The 20414-nt window shown below is 35.2% G+C and overlaps 1 protein-coding gene across 1 annotated transcript in view; it reads right to left on the reverse strand.

Annotated features, from left to right (window-relative positions):
• Positions 1–20414, reverse strand: part of LOC116162975 (DNA damage-regulated autophagy modulator protein 2-like) — a 222129-nt gene that overhangs the window by 64553 nt on the left and 137162 nt on the right. The window lies entirely within an intron of this gene.

Genomic DNA, 20414 nt, shown 5'->3' on the forward strand with positions numbered 1-20414 from the left:
TCAGTGGAGTATGTAAAAATTATTATAACTTGAAGACTTACTTATTCTTCCAGTATTTAACTGCAAATATTATCGATTACCTTTTGAAGACTATTTTAATCGTTGAACTGCTTCGAAATAACATACGAGACCGTTTCGACACGGACACTTCCGATTTTAAGTACCTATGTTACTTTTTGTCGTTACGAATTAATTCGTGCTAGCTTAATTACATCGTTTATTTTAATTTTTTTACGGGGATATTTAGTTACTTTGATTTGTAAATTAGTTTCTTGAAATTACGTTACGTTTATTTTTATGCTTGCCGTTTTGTATAGACAACTCGTTATCAAATCAAAATTTTGCATTTGCTTTTTAACGTCAATTGATTGCTTTTTTTATTCGAGTTACCCGATTTATGCCAAACCTTAATTTTCGTCTCGTACATCTTATATGCCGTGCTGTCACTATTCCTGTTTTTGTTTTTGTGGTTGTATCTGATTGTAGTAGAACAGCACCCTTCTGAGTACCGTGAGCTAACGTTTGTGCACAATGGCTTTCGTACGGTCAAATGGTAATCAGTAGGTATATTTCTTTGATAGTCATTTAACAAATATAGCTCCGTTATTTCTTGTGGAAGCCTATTCCGATATTTATTACTTCTCTGACTACTGAAATGACTACAATTACTGTTTATTTTTCACCCTCTTCAGAACAAGGACCGTGATTGTGTGTCATAACATTAAGTCATTGTTTTCCAAAATGCAGGAACGATTTCCGTAGGAATATGAATGGTCCCGTAAAATTATACGGCATTCCGATACTTGAATCAGCCATCAGGTATGCATTTCTATGAAAGTGTTGGACAGAGCGCATTACCTCTGCAAAAATTCACAAAAAGTTTTCTCCAGGGAAAAGTTCTAAGAGGATTGAAAATGCGTAGGAGTTAAGAAAAAGTGAAAAACTGGAATCTTCAATAAATATATGAAGATTCAGAAAACTTCAAATTTAACATATCAACCAAATATCAAGGGAAAAAAGCTGAGCATTCAGAAATCCAACGCAAAAATTCGGTGAAAAGTGAAAATGTAAAAAAAATAAAACTTAAAACTTTAATAAAGTCAGCAAAATTCACAAAACAAGAAATTAGGAAGAAATCAAGGAAACAGGAAGAACCTTGGAAATTCAGAAGAGTTCTTGCAAAAATTTGTGGAAAAATTAAAATTTATAATAATAAGCTGTGGACAAGAATTAATGTTGCCAGATAATCAAAAAAATAAATTTCAGAACAATCCAGAATCTAGTCCAGAATAGAATAGAAAAAATCGAAAACTTAAAAAAATAGAATTAAAAGTATGCACCTTGAAAATTCATAAATATTTTACAATTCCACGAAAAAATTCAAAGAGAGTGAAACATGCAGATCGAACAAGTAAAGAAAACGATACTAACCAATGAACGTTCTAGATTCTAGGGGGATGGAAATTCACCTCGCACAAAAGAATTACAAGATTGGAGAGGTTTGAAAGTGCGTTTCAAATAGAACAATGCGACTAATGGACAGTTCCACTAGAAAAATCTTTGAGGTTGAATGAAATGTACGATTTCCTTCGCTGACTTAAAAGTCTGAATTTAGAGTTTGAAATCCAATTCAGAGTACACTTCGAAATCGAACTGTCGATATTCGTCTCTGCTAATTTATATGGGGACAGCCAAGAACAGTTACAACATTGATAGAACATAAGCTTGGACTTGAAAGCAGTGCTAATTCTGTTTGAAAGAACATAGCATCCTTTCGAGCTGTTTGTTGAAATCGTGTAGGCGCACTTGTCTCTTCATAGTGCGCTAAAGCTACTTATACCTAAGACGTATATTTAAAACAAAATTAAGTACATTTTGAAAGCAGTGTATTGTTGGAAATACATGTTTAACATCAAGCAAACTGGAGATAGCAAAGTACCAGCTCCAACCTACACGCTGAAATCTAATGGAAACATTTGTTAGTAATTGAACGCAACAATCAATACACATTCAATGTGGCTGCTATAATACCAAAATCTTGATTTTGAAAGTTAATTGTTCCAGTCCTCTCGCTTCACTCTATTGTCAAATGCAATTTTTTCATAGATAATGAAATATTACATTCCAGCTCAGTAAAATTGAATTGGCCTTTGAGAATATTTCGACGGAATTTAACGCTCTTAGGGGTCGAATAATTTGCCGTCTTTTAAAAGAGGCAAAATATGTTTAGCTTTAAGGAGTGGCGGCGATAAATCTAATTCGGGATCTGGTTTCCTTAGTAAACTAATTTGATTTAGAACCACTCGACGAGTCCGTAATTACGTTAACCGCGCGACCAAGGTGTGTACGAATAGAGGCGATATTGTTGTAGAGGGTGCCTACCATTTTTAATTAATTCTATTGTCGTTTAACGTCACTCGGTACCTATTTTCGTTTTTAGATATCGTAATTAATACTGATGATTCAATTCGTCTTTCTCGATAGTCGTACTTTTCTATCAAATTCAGGTAAATTGGCGGGTAAGACAAAAGATTCCTTATGCAAACATATGAAAAGAAAGCTCATTTTTAATTAATTGTGTATAGTTAGTGCTCTTTTTATGTTTATTGGAAAGATTGGTAATGCTACGGATGCTTCACCTTTTAGTTTAATTATGTGGGCAGATGAGATCACGAAATTATTACTTTTATTTAAATTGATAAGACTTTTAAGTTGATAAAATGTGCAGGTCATCCTTTGTGTAAAATTTCTTTGTCTTTAGATTACTTGTGTAGGTTTTCATTGTTCTACGTTTTCGCATAGATCGCAGTCAGTCAGTGCCAACTTCCTTATTTATGAAGATATTTATTTGAAATTTTAACCATAGGTGCGTCTAGTAAAGAAAAGCATATCACATGTAGTAGAAACCGAAAACTACAAATGTCATTACCAAAGGCAAACACATCGCACATAGAAAAAATCAAATGCGCACATGCGCACACTGCAAAATGCCAACTTTTTCATTTATGGAGATATTTCTTTGAAATTTTAACCATATATGCCTCCAGTAAGGAAAAACATAACGCACATAGCTATGGCCTTTTGGGAAGTACTGATCATTCATGGAAAATGCGCTGAATTTACTCGCCTTAGGGCGAAAACCTTTTTACTTGTTTGTATTTTTTTTTGTATTTTGCATTTCAACAAAACGGAAAAATATCTTAAACCTACAATTTTCAAATAACCAAATATCAGAAGTTGCTTCGTGACACACTCCGTGTAGATCCCTTAAGAATTTTTGTATGTGTTTAATTACAACAAAAGTTAAAAAAAATATCTTAAAAAACGTTAAATCTGCAAATAATCTAATGTAAAAAACTTCTTGTTGTCACACTCCGTCTATTTTCATTAAGGTTTTTGGGATAAATTTCCATTTCAAAACAAGTTTAAAAAAAACATCCGTCTGCAAGTCGATGGGAGAAGAACAAAATTCTTTCTTTCAACAAAAGCAGGTCTAAATTCGCAGACTTCCTTCGCTCTTTTTAATCTAAGCGAGATTGCTCATTTTGTTTTTCTTCGAGTACTGAAATATAGCTCAAATCAAAACAAGATTATTACACAACCGTCCACTTTCGTGTTTCATCCCTGAAAAATGTCTTATAGGCACTTCTCGGCTTAATTGAATTTGTCGAATTTACTGGCCTGGATAAGACACTAAAATCGCATGTTACATGATACGTATTTGAAGTTTAATCAAATTTTATATATTTCTGTAAAGTAAAAAGTATATTTTTACTCATATTAGATTTTGTTCCCAAGCAAGTACTTTTAAAATACCTCTACATAAAATTCAACGTATGCGAAAGACGCAAAAGCAAAAAGTTTAAATAAGGGCGCCTCTGCCTTTGATGGTACTTTGCTAATGGATTTGTAAATGTTGTGTATACTTTAGCTTCAAAATCTGCGAGATGTTCAGTTTAGATTCATTTTCTTCCTCAACTTACTTCAACATTATTAACTCTTGTACCTATCTCTATACACACTAATAACATAATATGACCATGCTTGGCAAAACTAGGTAACGTTAATTTGGTTAAAACAGAGTATCCATAAATTTTCCCACGTAAAACAGGGTCCTTTTTATTCGCGCTTTAATTGATTGATTATAGTTTCGCGGTTTCGCGGAGTTAATTCGCGGCCTCGCGCTCTGATTGGTCAATTATGCTGGAGGTTTCGCGGATTTAAATGAATTAATTTAATTCGAAAAAATTAGGCTTTGATTTTGATCAATTAATCAATTCTGGCACTCGATTTAAGCAATTAAAATTCGGGGAATCGGTCAAATTTGTGGGCGCGGCCATGCGATTCTCATCTTTATTAGGTAGAATTATTCGCGTCTTTTAATTAGCTTTTTGACTTGATCTTCTATTTAGCGGATTTAATTAAATTAATTTAATTAAAATTGTATTCAATATTGATATCAATTTGGCGTATTTCAAAATGGCTTCGCCTGCGATGACATCACAAATCTCTGTTGCTCATAAGAAAATTCAATCTATAATTTGTCGCACTCACTATTTAAAATTGGGAACCACGATTTATTGACTAATCGGTAAAATTGTCTCGTCCGATATCAATTGCATAAATTGATCTCACGAAATGTGTGCAAATACAATCAGTAGGTATTTTCCATTAGCACACTATTTCTGTTTTACTCATAATAAATTCTAACCTGTCTCTGTCGTACTCGCTCTATTGAAAATTGGAAAATTAACAGTTCTGTAAACACAAACGCAAAAAAATGTTTATTTATATTTATTATCAAACCTTAAATGTAATTAGATTTATTTAACACATTTAATTTCCAGCTTCATCAGTAGGCGTACCGTTCCTAAAGAGGACATATATGTGTGAGATCGGTATGTGTAATGATGATAATGTATGTTGATTTACAGGGTGTTACATATAAGTATGTAAAAAAAATTGGGTGGTAGAGGGAATCAAAACAAGCACTTTTTCCAAATAATCCGAGGGTCCAACGTGTTTCGTTTGGGAGCTACGTCCAAAAAAGTGGTGAAATTTGCATTTCTCTCTCCGTTGGCACGTCTTTGAATAGGTTTCGGTCATGCCCTTTCCGATTTTGCAAAAAAAATTTCATAATTCCTGCCACGAAAGGGCGCACTCCTAAATGAGGATGCGAAAAAAATCTGATTTCGACGAAATTGGGTACTATCTGGGGGTTTTTAAACATGAAAATCACGAATCAGAAATTAGTTTTTGAAAATTCGAAAAAAAAATTCCACTGCATTTCTTGGCCGGAAAACGAAAATGGAGAGAATTTCACGAAATTCGTTGTGTATATACTTGATGACTTAAGGAACAAAATTGTTCAACAGTTTTTTAAAACTTTTCAACCAAACCATTTGAAGATTGGGCCTTCGGGCCACCAAGTGTCCCCCGCCTACTAGTGAGTGATCTAATTTCGCAGGTAGTTAATTGAAAATGTTGCAAATAACAAAACAATAACGATTTAAGTCAGAAGAGCTTTCCTAACCGTCCAGTTTTTTTCAAGTCAGTAACATTTCCGCCGTTGTTTGCTAGAACAGTAGGTACTATACTAGAACCGTCCCTGAGATAGTGGTAANGAGACGAGACCAAGTCTGAGTCTCGTCTCGTCCTGGTTCAGTCTCGTCTCGTCTCGTCTCGTCTCGTCTAGTCTCGTTTGGTCTCGTTTGGTCTCGCCTGGTCTCGAGACACTATCCAAATATAGTGTATGTAGGTAGAGCAATGAGCATATAGCATATAAAAGACCACGAACTACGAAGGCATGACAAGCAAATAATAGGAGTAATATAGTAGGTACGAGAGCCGGACGCATGGAACCAGTAGTGATAAGCTAACAAGATGAAATCTTTGTTACTGGATTCCTTGCAACTTGAATAACACAAAATGAGTCTTCTGCCAGCCTTTTTCTGGCCGGAATGTTATTAAAAATAGGCACTTCCGGTGAATTTTTTTCCGCAAATTAAACCGAAAACCAAACCACCTGAAATTGATAACCGTAGGTTGAGGGCGATGGGTTTTAAGGAAAAATTATTTTCTACCGAGTTTTGTCCAGCCGGAAATAGCGGCAGAAGCGGATTAATTGAACTGTTTTTTTGTGAATTGCTATACTCATAACACAACAACTGGAAAATTCACATGCATATAAATTGAAAGTCACCTTTTCAGGAAATGTTGGTCTGCCTGCAGTTTTCCGGCCGGAAGTTAATTCTGCCAGCCCCTTAAATATCGCCTTTCATAACCACGGGTTCTCTTTTTTAGAGGGTAAGTGAGCCTATGGACTAGGCAAGCAGGCCTCAAGATGGCCTCCGTGTCCGTGGGCACAATTAAACAAGATATGTACGAAGAATCGCATACGATTTTCAGGGAATTTTTTGACAGCTCGTAATCGGAAACACGACTTCTAATCCGCAGTGATCCTTGAACTCGTAGAAATCGATTCGCAAAAGTTTATCTTTTTTTGTTCTCGATTTAGACTATTCCGCTAAAACAGTACAAATAAATACAAACAAATTCGAGACCAAACGAGAGTCTCGGCGAGACTCTCGACGAGACTCATGCTTAGTCTCGTCTCGTCGAGACGAGACGAGACGAGACTGAACCTCGGTCTCGTCTCGAAAATTCGAGACGAGACGAGACTGAGTCTCGTCTCGGCGGCATCACTAAGATAGATGAGATCACGAAATTATTACTTTTATTTAAATTGATAAGACTTTTAAGTTGATAAAATGTGCAGGTCATCCTTTGTGTAAAATTTCTTTGTCTTTAGATTACTTGTGTAGGTTTTCATTGTTCTACGTTTTCGCATAGATCGCAGTCAGTCAGTGCCAACTTCCTTATTTATGAAGATATTTATTTGAAATTTTAACCATAGGTGCGTCTAGTAAAGAAAAGCATATCACATGTAGTAGAAACCGAAAACTACAAATGTCATTAGCAAAGGCAAACACATCGCACATAGCAAAAATCAAATGCGCACATGCGCACACTGCAAAATGCCAACTTTTTCATTTATGGAGATATTTCTTTGAAATTTTAACCATATATGCCTCCAGTAAGGAAAAACATAACGCACATAGCTATGGCCTTTTGGGAAGTACTGATCATTCATGGAAAATGCGCTGAATTTACTCGCCTTAGGGCGAAAATCTTTTTACTTGTTTGTATTTTTTTTTGTATTTTGCATTTCAACAAAACGGAAAAATATCTTAAACCTACAATTTTCAAATAACCAAATATCAGAAGTTGCTTCGTGACACACTCCGTGTAGATCCCTTAAGAATTTTTGTATGTGTTTAATTACAACAAAAGTTAAAAAAAATATCTTAAAAAACGTTAAATCTGCAAATAATCTAATGTAAAAAACTTCTTGTTGTCACACTCCGTCTATTTTCATTAAGGTTTTTGGGATAAATTTCCATTTCAAAACAAGTTAAAAAAAAACATCCGTCTGCAAGTCGATGGGAGAAGAACAAAATTCTTTCTTTCAACAAAAGCAGGTCTAAATTCGCAGACTTCCTTCGCTCTTTTTAATCTAAGCGAGATTGCTCATTTTGTTTTTCTTCGAGTACTGAGATATAGCTCAAATCAAAACAAGATTATTACACAACCGTCCACTTTCGTGTTTCATCCCTGAAAAATGTCTTATAGGCACTTCTCGGCTTAATTGAATTTGTCGAATTTACTAGCCTGGATAAGACACTAAAATCGCATGTTACATGATACGTATTTGAAGTTTAATCAAATTTTATATATTTCTGTAAAGTAAAAAGTATATTTTTACTCATATTAGATTTTGTTCCCAAGCAAGTACTTTTAAAATACCTCTACATAAAATTCAACGTATGCGAAAGACGCAAAAGCAAAAAGTTTAAATAAGGGCGCCTCTGCCTTTGATGGTACTTTGCTAATGGATTTGTAAATGTTGTGTATACTTTAGCTTCAAAATCTGCGAGATGTTCAGTTTAGATTCATTTTCTTCCTCAACTTACTTCAACATTAACTCTTGTACCTATCTATATACACACTAATAACATAATATGACCATGCTTGGCAAAACTAGGTAACGTTAATTTGATTAAAACAGAGTATCCATAAATTTTCCCATGTAAAACAGGGCCCTTTTTATTCGCGCTTTAATTGATTGATTATAGTTTCGCGGTTTCGCGGAATTAATTCGCGGCCTCGCGCTCTGATTGGTCAATTATGCTGGAGGTTTCGCGGATTTAAATGAATTAATTTAATTCGAAAAAATTAGGCTTTGATTTTGATCAATTAATCAATTCTGGCACTCGATTTAAGCAATTAAAATTCGGGGAATCGGTCAAATTTGTGGGCGCGGCCATGCGATTCTCATCTTTATTAGGTAGAATTATTCGCGTCTTTTAATTAGCTTTTTGACTTGATCTTCTATTTAGCGGATTTAATTAAATTAATTTAATTAAAATTGTATTCAATATTGATATCAATTTGGCGTATTTCAAAATGGCTTCGCCTGCGATGACATCACAAATCTCTGTTGCTCATAAGAAAATTCAATCTATAATTTGTCGCACTCACTATTTAAAATTGGGAACCACGATTTATTGACTAATCGGTAAAATTGTCTCGTCCGATATCAATTGCATAAATTGATCTCACGAACTGTGTGCAAATACAATCAGTAGGTATTTTCCATTAGCACACTATTTCTGTTTTACTCATAATAAATTCTAACCTGTCTCTGTCGTACTCGCTCTATTGAAAATTGGAAAATTAACAGTTCTGTAAACACAAACGCAAAAAAATGTTTATTTATATTTATTATCAAACCTTAAATGTAATTAGATTTATTTAACACATTTAATTTCCAGCTTCATCAGTAGGCGTACCGTTCCTAAAGAGGACATATATGTGTGAGATCGGTATGTGTAATGATGATAATGTATGTTGATTTACAGGGTGTTACATATAAGTATGTAAAAAAAATTGGGTGGTAGAGGGAATCAAAACAAGCACTTTTTCCAAATAATCCGAGGGTCCAACGTGTTTCGTTTGGGAGCTACGTCCAAAAAAGTGGTGAAATTTGCATTTCTCTCTCCGTTGGCACGTCTTTGAATAGGTTTCGGTCATGCCCTTTCCGATTTTGCAAAAAAAATTTCATAATTCCTGCCACGAAAGGGCGCACTCCTAAATGAGGATGCGAAAAAAATCTGATTTCGACGAAATTGGGTACTATCTGGGGGTTTTTAAACATGAAAATCACGAATCAGAAATTAGTTTTTGAAAATTCGAAAAAAAAATTCCACTGCATTTCTTGGCCGGAAAACGAAAATGGAGAGAATTTCACGAAATTCGTTGTGTATATACTTGATGACTTAAGGAACAAAATTGTTCAACAGTTTTTTAAAACTTTTCAACCAAACCATTTGAAGATTGGGCCTTCGGGCCACCAAGTGTCCCCCGCCTACTAGTGAGTGATCTAATTTCGCAGGTAGTTAATTGAAAATGTTGCAAATAACAAAACAATAACGATTTAAGTCAGAAGAGCTTTCCTAACCGTCCAGTTTTTTTCAAGTCAGTAACATTTCCGCCGTTGTTTGCTAGAACAGTAGGTACTATACTAGAACCGTCCCTGAGATAGTGGTAAGTATATACTGCGTCCAAGATAAGGATGTCTATCATAGGCATCTCCGAAACCAAAGAAGATACGACGATGGTCAAATTAGAGAAAAGTTCCGCAATTAAACAGTTATTATAATGGTTTAAAGAACCAAAAAATGCCGATTACTTCTGAAGAACTATGTACGGCACACACAAAAATTAATAGTCAGAAACTGTTAAACTGTTGGGTTCAACAAGATGGTGCACCCACGCACAGCGCCCTAATCCTGCAAGAATACCTTTTTTTTTTGCTTGAATCAGTGGTCATTCAACCAGCTTCGTTATGTATAGTTTTTTTTATATAAAAAAAATAAATAAATAAAAAAAAAGAATACCTATCGTTTAAATTTTCCACTTTCCACCAAATTTGTCCAAGTACGATTAAGGTGTTGTGCGCGGAGGCACCATCATTTTGAAACCAAAAGTTTGCAACCTTTGGTTTTTTTGTGTTAGTTGTAGTATAGTTAGTTGTATTATATAAAAAATGCTACTCAATACAGTATGTACTTTTTTACGGGCTATATAAAAAAATAAAGTTGATGATAATTTCTCCGAAAAGAAACAGTGTCTTGTAAAGATCATTAAGTGACAATGAGAAAGTATGTTTTAATTTGTTGTATCTGTACAAATAACATCAGAAAAAAATGAAAACGAAATCGTCAAATTTCGCTTTTTCTGGCTATCTTCAGAAGTTTTTGGAATTTTGTGGTTTACTTTAAAACCACAATTATTGTTTGATCTGAGACCCCTCTGATCTTAATTCTTTTACCATAAGAGATATCGAAAAAATGTAGGAGTAAAATTGGGCACAATTACTATCGCCATGTTTCTAAAATATGTCTGCAGAGTCGTGCTGTATTCCAGTAGCGTATCAAACTTACGTTTTTTTAATGGAACCCCTACTCGTTTTACCGGCTATACTTCAAAAGTACTTATTTTTGTTTATGATATATATTATGATACCCTTAAATTTAATGATTTCGCTGTTATAACCTTTTTTCCTCAAAATTTAATCGTTTTTCAGAGAAACTATATCGCACCGGCGGTTTAGTTTTAAATTGAAGCACAGGCTAAGACCTCTTCCCCTTTTACATAATTTTTTTTTGGTCCTTTATAAAAAAAAAGAAAATTTTGGATTGCCCTTCGCCAAAATGTCCTATTTTTTAAAATCTCAAATGGAACCAACTTAAACAAATTATACCTATGGATAGCCGAAATAACAAAATTTCTACTAAAAATTTAGGACGATACTGCAGTAGTTATTTAGTAAGAAAATAATTAGGGCTAACAAGCCTTCTTTAAACTAATGGAATACCTTCTAGGCCAAAAAGTTCTCTAGTTCTACATTGTGGTCCAAAGATTCAATGTGCAAAACCATGATAAATGTAAACGCGAACATTTCCAAATATGTCAAGTTGACAGCGCCTACAGAAGATTACCTTTTAGTAAAGGTTAGATGACACCTAATTGTACAACTTTTTAATTTCGGATTCATCAGGACACAAAAACTCACGGTAGATGTAGACGTATTTGCAGTCATTAGTAAGTGCGATGGAGTGAATTTTTTGAGCTTGTGCAGAAATTATTGCAATATTCGCCCCAAGAATATGGTTGAGAAGGTGGCAAGAGGTTTCCACCACCACAGTCCCCAGCGATGGGGGTGTGTCCACTATTAAAATTAGTGAGATTTCTAATTGTATAATTAGTAGTCTTAAGCTTTCGAATGATAATGTAAATAGCTATCATCTTAAATAAATTTGACGTTTCTTCTTGTCAGAAAATTATCAGTTGCTACGCAACACTTTCCGGCCTTGTGATGTAATAGATCACTTTCCGGACTCAAATGAATGATGTAATCTACTGTATAGCGGACAGTATGAAATAAAGTATCGTTACAATACATAAATTTAATTATGTGCTTTATTTATTTACAAATAATTGAAAATAAATTTAAAACAGTCTTAAAATGAATTAGTTTATCGGGGGTAAATACACAAGAGCTTGATTTTTAATCGGCTAATTTTATTTTTCCACGAAAGTTTTGTCGCAACGGAAAATACTAGATATCAAAAGTGCTTTTGATCGAGAGTTTTTTCTTATCTAGGAAGCAACAAAATTTGAGTGAATTAAAAATAAAATTATCCTGATTTAAAACCAAGATCGAGTGTATTTTAGGGAGATTAATAAAAGACCACTATATATTTTACGCATATACCTAGCTCTTAATCAGATAAAAAATCATCCGATTGGTTAGAATTTGAAACAATCACCAAGCTCATTGGTCGTATATTAAAGGAGTGTATTAATCACAGTTAAAATATTATTTATCGCTCACGTACACACAATTTAGCGCGATCTATTTATCACCTCGTCGTTGTAACTGGAACTGTCCTGAATCGTAATTCGATTTTCTTATATAGTAAACTCGAGTGTTTTCAAGTGATACCGAACGCTCTCGAGTGAACTAAAACAAACACGATGTGTGCAGCAACAAAAGTTAAATTTCGGAAATAAAATTTAGAATGCGTATATATTAAGAAAGGTTCAATTTTACAGCTATAACGTAAATTGTGTGGGACTTTGTTTGTACCTATTACATAAAAAACGCAGCTTTTGTGAGGTCTAAATTCTGAAATCTCCATCTTCAATTGATGGAAGGACGAAATTTTTCGTTGAAAATTAGCTATAAATAATGACGAATCTTGAAATGCGAGAGGAATCTGATTGACATAGGCTCGATATATAGGTACTGTGTATAGTAATATCCCATACAATGTCAACGTTTGTAAGGACAGCATTTAACCCCGTTGAATGAATTTTATTCAACGATTTAACCAATCGTAATTGAAGTATGTTTTTCTAGTTTGAACACAGGTGTACACGACGTGCCTATTGATCGCCGTTGATGTTTCTCTTTGAACACATGAGACCTAATAAACACCTACACGCGGTTTATAGCAACCGACGGAAGGCACAATACTCTATTTCGAAATCGATTTCGTTTGCCCTTTATAGACATAACTAATTAATATCGTTTCATAGATAGTTACCTTAGATTCATTTACTTTGAAGCTTGCAGTTTGTTAATAATACGATTAATGACCGGAAGACTAATTACCTACGCGTACTACTAGTTTCAGCGCTGTTGCTTATAACTTAATTGTCGTGATGTGTTGCTTTTACAATTAGCCTTGTCTTTTACTCATAACGTTAGTGAATTGGTCTACCATCAGCAAAACAAACTGAAAATTACATGCTATTAAATTAACGCGTCCCCAAATCCTATTAAAACACGAATTCAAATAAAATTGACACAAAGTAAAAGAAAAGAACCTTACGATATTACCATAAGAGCATAATAACCAAGTTTCATTTTTTCACACAGCTAGTTTGCCAGGGTCTTAATGATTCAGGGCGATTCCATTTTTTTAAATTTTAATTATTTTTTAAAAAGAGCAATCATTTTACTGTACGACAACATAGAATCAGAGACTTGTTACTACTACCACAGACAACATTGTCTGTGCTACTACACCGGTTCTCAACATGGTAGGCCACCCACCGAGCTCGTAAGCGAAAGAAAGTTTCGAAGTAGAAACCTTTGGGGCTGACTACATCATGCGGACTTCTATTTCGCATCAGCACCTATAGGAACGTTGGGTCACCCTGTACGTTGAATTTCAATTATTGCTAACGTTAAATGTGATCGCCAATTTGAGATTAAACACAAGTTCGAACATGTTACTCGAATTTGAGGTCAATGCTTTGTATCGGAGATGTTAGATGTTCAATTTTGTTTAAATAATCGATTTCTGATTTTGTTTATTTTGTTGAAAAGTTGAATTACGTGTGGAGAGCTAAGGAACAGTGTTAGAAATATTTGTGTGTTCCGGTCATTATGATAAGAAGCTTACTGTACCATCATTAATTCCAACATTTTATTTACTATAAAGGCTATGAATTTGTGAATATTAGATACTGCTTTTTGATACGTATTTCGGCTGACAGCTTGTTTGGAGCTATAATTACGATCTAAAAGGATAACACAAAATTACAATATAGCGATGGCTTCTAATGTCCTACCTGTTTACACCAATTTACAATTTGAAACTACACAGAAAATTTCCACTGTTCTGTTGAAACAGAAACGGCAACATTCTGAATCTTCTACTGATTACTGAGGAGCGGCACGGCTTCAATGATTGCAAAAAATATTTCTTTAAATCAGAAAGTTGACATTGCGCAGTTTGCGAATACGCACATCTGGTTTTTACAATATGCGATATGCTTGTTTTTTTAGAAGCATCTGTGGTTAACATTTCTAAAAAAAGGAAAAACGCCTTAAGGCGAGTAACTAGCGCATTTTCCATAAATTGATCAGTACTTCCCGAAAGGTCACGCAACAGGCTATTTATGTGTACAAAGGAAAATAAATTATGGCATAAAAATTCTTATGAATAAGAAACTTAGCATTGGTCAGTCTGCCCATGCGCACACCTGATGTTTAAAATATGCGCTATGTTTGCCTTTACTCAAAATTGATTTGTGAATTAACAACTGGAGCTTAACAATTCAAAATGACCGATCTCGGCACAGTTTGATATCTTCGAAATATTTTTGAAAATTATTTTTGAACCGCAATTTTTAACCCGACAACGGAAAAATCGTAAGATCTCATTGTCAAAATTACTTCATTCTAATCGATTCTAATACTCACGGCATGTACTCAGAAAGCTGTCGTAGGTCTATACAGTTTATTCCTACATACATATGGAGTGTACAGGGTGTTTCAAGTACGTGGTTCACTATTGGGAGCTACGCAACGGTGAGAAATTCAGTGTTGGTTAAAAGGAGGTAACGTTGCCTCTTTTTGCGACTAAAAACACGCATTTGAAATGTTTGAAAAATCTTTGAAAATAACTGAGATATCCCCCAAAAACTGAACATGTCAAATTTCGTTTTCATTTTTCCTAACTTAAACGTTTGGAAATGGACGATTCGCGTTACCACCTCCCATGGGCACATTTTTTTTGAGAATCTGAATCTGTTATCAGCATTTCCATAACACGCTAGATGTATAGAAGCCATAGAATCCAATGTGGCTACTATACTTATTATTTCGTATATCTACTCCCTGCAATTTCCCCGTTAAATTTGAACCAAAAATAAACAATAATCTAAATCCGCGAAAGGGCTCCTTTTACAACATTGCAAATTGTGTAAACCCAAACATTTTTCTACGAAAATACGCCTGCAACAGCATTTGAGGAAAAAGCATTTTATAGTACCTATGGTACAGAACAAAAACAACAAAACTTAATGTTGCAGCTTAAATTATAACGTACCTACCTATACTAGCCATAGTGGAAGACGAAAATCGCGAATAAACAATTGAGAAAAAGAAAAGGGATAAAATAACGCAGGTCACATAAATGTCAGAAACGGAAGTAGAGAAACCTCCGGTCAGGATTAATCGATCACATTGTGTGTCAATAATTGTGCAAAGCACCAGAAACGTCGTTGATAGACACTGCTCATGATGGACTTGGATGATGTAGTCCGTTATAAGGATTATGAACGTTGTAACATTTAATTCGGCATAAATCTTTATTGTAGCATGAAGTGGAGTTAGTTATTCTTTCAGAGAAGTTATGAAAGATAAATAATTTGCTTGTTGTTACTTGGCCCAAGTTCTTATACTTACCTACGTTTCAGTATACCTAATTTGGGTTTAAATCTCTACGCGCTATCCGTATAACAACAATTCGTTTTCGTGTAGGTACTTTAAGATTAATTTGACGACGTGACTTTCTGTATCACTACCGGGGAAGATTTTAAACGTGCTTTGGGCCTTTCCCCTAGTTCATACTCCGCACCTTTCCGCTAATGAGTTTCTACATATAGGAATAATGATCCAGCTTACGAGCGTCTAAAGACGTTTTTGTTTGTTCCAGGTGACAGTTTTACGGCAATGACAATGACTTCCATTAAGTTTAAAGTGACGCCAGAGGAGGCCCAACCAATTTCAGATCCTATTACCTACACAGTGATATCGGGTGACTTTTTATCGCCGCACGCGGGGACCCAAAGAAACTCGCTTACGTCATTTGGAGGTAAGCTTTAAAAGTAAATTGCTTTTTTCCCAAAATAAAATCATACGATTACTTAGCCTCTGTTTGGCAGTAAAATAATTTGCAACGAAAAGCCTGTCTTTGATAAACTGATTGCATTATACTTCACATAAGCTTTGAATATAAAAGACGTAAGCCACTTTGTTTATTGAATTTGTGCTCTCCGATTTTGAATGACGTCGACAGCTCCATCTTTTGATCTGTGTTGTAGAATGCCCGCGACGTCGACGTCCGATTTCTCTTCGCATAATGCCGCGCCTTAGTCTTCCGGGACGCAGCACGTCGGCGCCGGCGTCGGTGACGGAACCTGACTGGTCTATGACAAGGTAGGACGCTGCAATATTTATGACTGACTTGGTTACGTGCAATTTCAGCAGATGGCAACTACCACGCGAACCCATTGATTAAAATAACTTTGCATTTGGGGGATAGTACATACAGGGAGGCGTCCTTGCAAAAAAAAGACTGGGGTGGCTTAATAAGATGAAGTAAGTGACACGTATACTAATGCTACTAATTTAAATTTGAAGCCACTTAGCCAAATGGCAATTTTGCGTTAAAAATTAAAACGTAGAATTTGCTAAAGATTCACGAACGTGATCAGTCGCGTGAAAAATAAAGTTCGTTCTTGTGTTAAAATAAATTAAAGGGCGTAGCATTATTTTACTTGTCCGTTAAATTAAATAAACAACAGCGCCACGCTATTTTCTATTTAATTGTAAAATAATAATGGCCAGAATATTACGAAACTTAAACTGAGTTAGTACCGGTGCATTTGATTGATATGAACGTTATATTCATGGAAATCAACCGTATTTTAGGATTGGTTCACCAATACATTCTGAATAATTATGTCAGTAATAACGTGATACGCGTATGTAACGAGAATTACACACTAATTATTTTATATAATTATGTTGCCATTTTGCGTTCTCATCCTCATAGGAAACATACAAAATACAGTGCTATTCATTTAGAAGTAGACATAGGGATTTTCTATGTTTAGTTTTAAAATTCTGCCGATGGACGCCTAATTTTATGCAACTAAACTTCCTAAAACAAATGAAGATTTTGCTGCCCTATTAATGAATTATTGCTTTGACTGCCGTATTTTTATTTCGTTTGTGTGCGATGTACTCGTATTCAACTGAAGAAAAAGTTGATATTGTTGGTATAGTGCCGGTAATAGTATAGGAGCGTAGGAGACATATTTTCTGTGTTGATCACTTTAAAATTAGTGGTTATTGAAATGCGATCCACATTAGACACGGTAAACAACCCTCAATTTTAACGGAGGATATGAAACTGAATGTTTTAATTTTTGTGGAAAAGAATCTCATAAGAAACTTGAGGGAAATAGCAACCGAATGTAACTTCATCATAACCTAAAAGCATACTATTTACTGCCGTTTTTATTCAAATCTGCAATAACAATGCAAAATGCGTGCGCATGTTATTTCGGTTGCATAAAATGAGGCGTCTTTCAGAAGCATGTTTGTCATATTTTAAAAGTAGACATAGGAAAATAATGGGTTCGAATAAACACACAATTAATTGATTGACAATGACAAATGTTTATTCCGAAACACATTAAATGAAAAAAATTAAAGCAAAATTCCGGGAAGAAAGAGTAGCTTACAAAGTTTGTTCAAACACATTATCCCGCACACAGGCGTTCGATAATTCAATATAAAAAAACCTTAAAATTAGTTAGGTACCCTTGTTTTTTCTCTTTTAAATAATTTAAATAATCCGATCATGAATGGTTTGCGTTGGCAGTTTCAGGAAACTTCACTTTGTCTTTAAATAAAAACTGGACTCAATAATTTGAACTGGCTTGATAAAGAAGATGAAAAAAATTCTCGGCGACTGGCAGACAACTGCTTTGTTGACTGCCACTCGTTCAATCCGTTTCTGAATATGGACAAATCGTTAAAAAAAACTTTCTTCAAACTTATTTCGAAACTGACGAACTACGTCTTCAACAAACAAAATTAAAAGGGCCACACTCTCGTAACTTAACGTAAACCAATTTACACGCTCTTGTCACCGTCCCGAACTAAACACAGCAGCCCAAGTTTTCCCTTGTCTCACGTATTTAAGGGAACTCCACTTTCAACACAGTATAATCTCCTTCCTCCGGTATTTACCAAAAATGCACCAATTACTATTAGATTAGATGACTCCGGCTGCGATAGAACGCGTTCCCACTTACGCCGAAAATAATGCGCACATCGTTTATCACCTCCATCTCTTGTTATCGGCACCAGAACACGTGCGATTATTAAATTACATCCGATAAAACTCCCTATCGTAAGACCCTTAAATAAGACCTTTTATAAGAGTACGCAAATTTACCAACAATTTACACAAATAATACAATTTAATGAAAAATTATGCAATTACAAACAAAATCAAAAGGAAAAACAACACCGATGCACAAATTCAAGTACAACGAACCAACTTTGTGTGTATTGTTAGATACACCCCCCTTCATTTTCATGATTGATAACACTTCAGAGTCACGGTTTTATAATAACAGAGATATTCAATATTAACTAGCCGTCTATTTTTTGAAAAAATGACGTATTGCAACTTATTTTATATATGAGATATATGTATGTGTAATCCGTACAGTCACACTAAAATTGACAAAGGAATCGAAATATGCAATAATATGAAGGGTTTTTTTAAAAAAAAAAATGCAACTTAAGTATAAATCACCCTGTATAACAATTGCAATTTCATTGAAAATATTTTAAGGTTGTAACCTTAAAAGTTCTTTAACATGCCCCGACAATCAATTTTAAATACGTGCCTTAATAAACCACAATGAACCTTCCACCTACCTCGTATAGCCAAAAAGTGTTTGTCCGGAATTTTTTAACGCGGATAACTTTCGTTGCGGTATAAGATTAGATATACTTTCTGCGAAGCAGGACGGGCTCAACTGGTAAACCATAATCGAGGACATAACCGCTTTCTCAATCACTTCAACGAGTTAGAAGTTATAATATAACCCAACACGTTTTTTAGCGCATTTTTGAAAATTTATTTGTAAAAGAAGAATGCTTGTAGAAAGACGAGGAGCGTACACGTACCTACCGGTAATTAACAACTTTAGGGACCAAGCTACATGATGTGGCACCATCCCAGACCGTGTAATACTACCCTGGAGATCTTGTAAACGCGCAGAACTCTTGAGTGGCGGAATTTTGTTTTTTTCCCTAGGTAGCACAAATGCCTGAGGAATTTTTGACAAAATTCACTTAAATTTTGTTGTGGAAGCTACATGAATGAGGGTGTCGTTTCATTAGATTGAAACAATTCCGAAGATGAGAGCGAGCCACCTTGCAGTGTAAAAATACGTGTTGTTAACGTAATTTCGGTCTGAATGTCGGAAATAGTAGTCAGAACATCCTGTATGTACATAATTCAGGTTATTTATTTGTTTATTTATTTATCTATTTATTTATTTATTGGTTTATTTATTGATTTATTTATTATTTATTATCCCGCATATTCTTTTTAGAGGTGCCTCTGCAGAAGGTCTGAAGTTGTTCTATACTATTCCGGTATTTACCTTACGAATTAGGAAAACTGCAGGAAAACCTAATTCGGAGTAGCCGGCAGAATGCTCGAAACTGCCACAGATGAAAAATTCACCTCAACCCAGGTTCGAACACCCGACCTCCGGATTTATAGCCCAACGCTCTAGCATTGAGCCACAAAGCCTGGGAATATTTTTATTTCAAATAAACACAAAATGATTTACCATTTTAATGCTAGTTTCTTATTGTAAATTTAGTTGGTAATTGTTTAATTCGTTTAATTCTATTTATTGTATTTAGTTTAGCCTTTTGCAAAGGGAATATGGTATAGTGATGTCAAAACTTCAAACGCGAATTACGTACGCACGGGACGTCGGAAGCGGGGACAGTGGTTGCCTTCAAGAAGATCTTATTGATGGTGGAGTCAAAAATGGCTAATAGAATGCTGATCTACTACACACAAATGCGCTAAAGTCCCTTCGATCTCACACGAGGACTTTGATCATTTTTTAAAATATAGGTATACTAGACGCCCGGCAAATTCTCCTTTACTGGTACATTGACAAAGTTAATAGTCACCCCCATTTATAGAGCATTTATCCCACTGCAAAACAAGACCAAGAATGCCTCGCACCCAGAATTCTCTCGGGCTTGAGGCGATCCAATTATAAACCTCGTCCTGCACCTCTGCACCGACATGAAACGGCGACCTTCCTTCATGGGCCCACAAAATATGGAAATGGAGTGTAGCGTGTCACCCCACACAGCAGCCATTCTGCGATGAATCTCAATCGGCTTCACTCCGTCAGCTTTCAGGAATCGTGCAGCACCTCGCTTTTGCAACAGATCTCTGCTTTCGCTTCCGCAAGTGCGGAATTTCTTCCGCCTCCGCTTATATCGCAATTTTTCAAATATGATGTGTTGTGCGCTTTGATTGGACGAACAGCAGGGCGCGTGACTTGAGCCGCGGGCCCAGCCGTCAGACGTGCGTTTTTATCAAATTTATAGTAGAGTTTTCACTTCCGGTCTGCTTCCGTTTCCGTTTCCG

The sequence above is a fragment of the Photinus pyralis genome, unplaced genomic scaffold, assembly GCF_008802855.1.
Source record: "Photinus pyralis isolate 1611_PpyrPB1 unplaced genomic scaffold, Ppyr1.3 Ppyr1.4_LG2, whole genome shotgun sequence".
Classification (NCBI taxonomy): Eukaryota; Metazoa; Arthropoda; class Insecta; order Coleoptera; family Lampyridae; genus Photinus; species Photinus pyralis.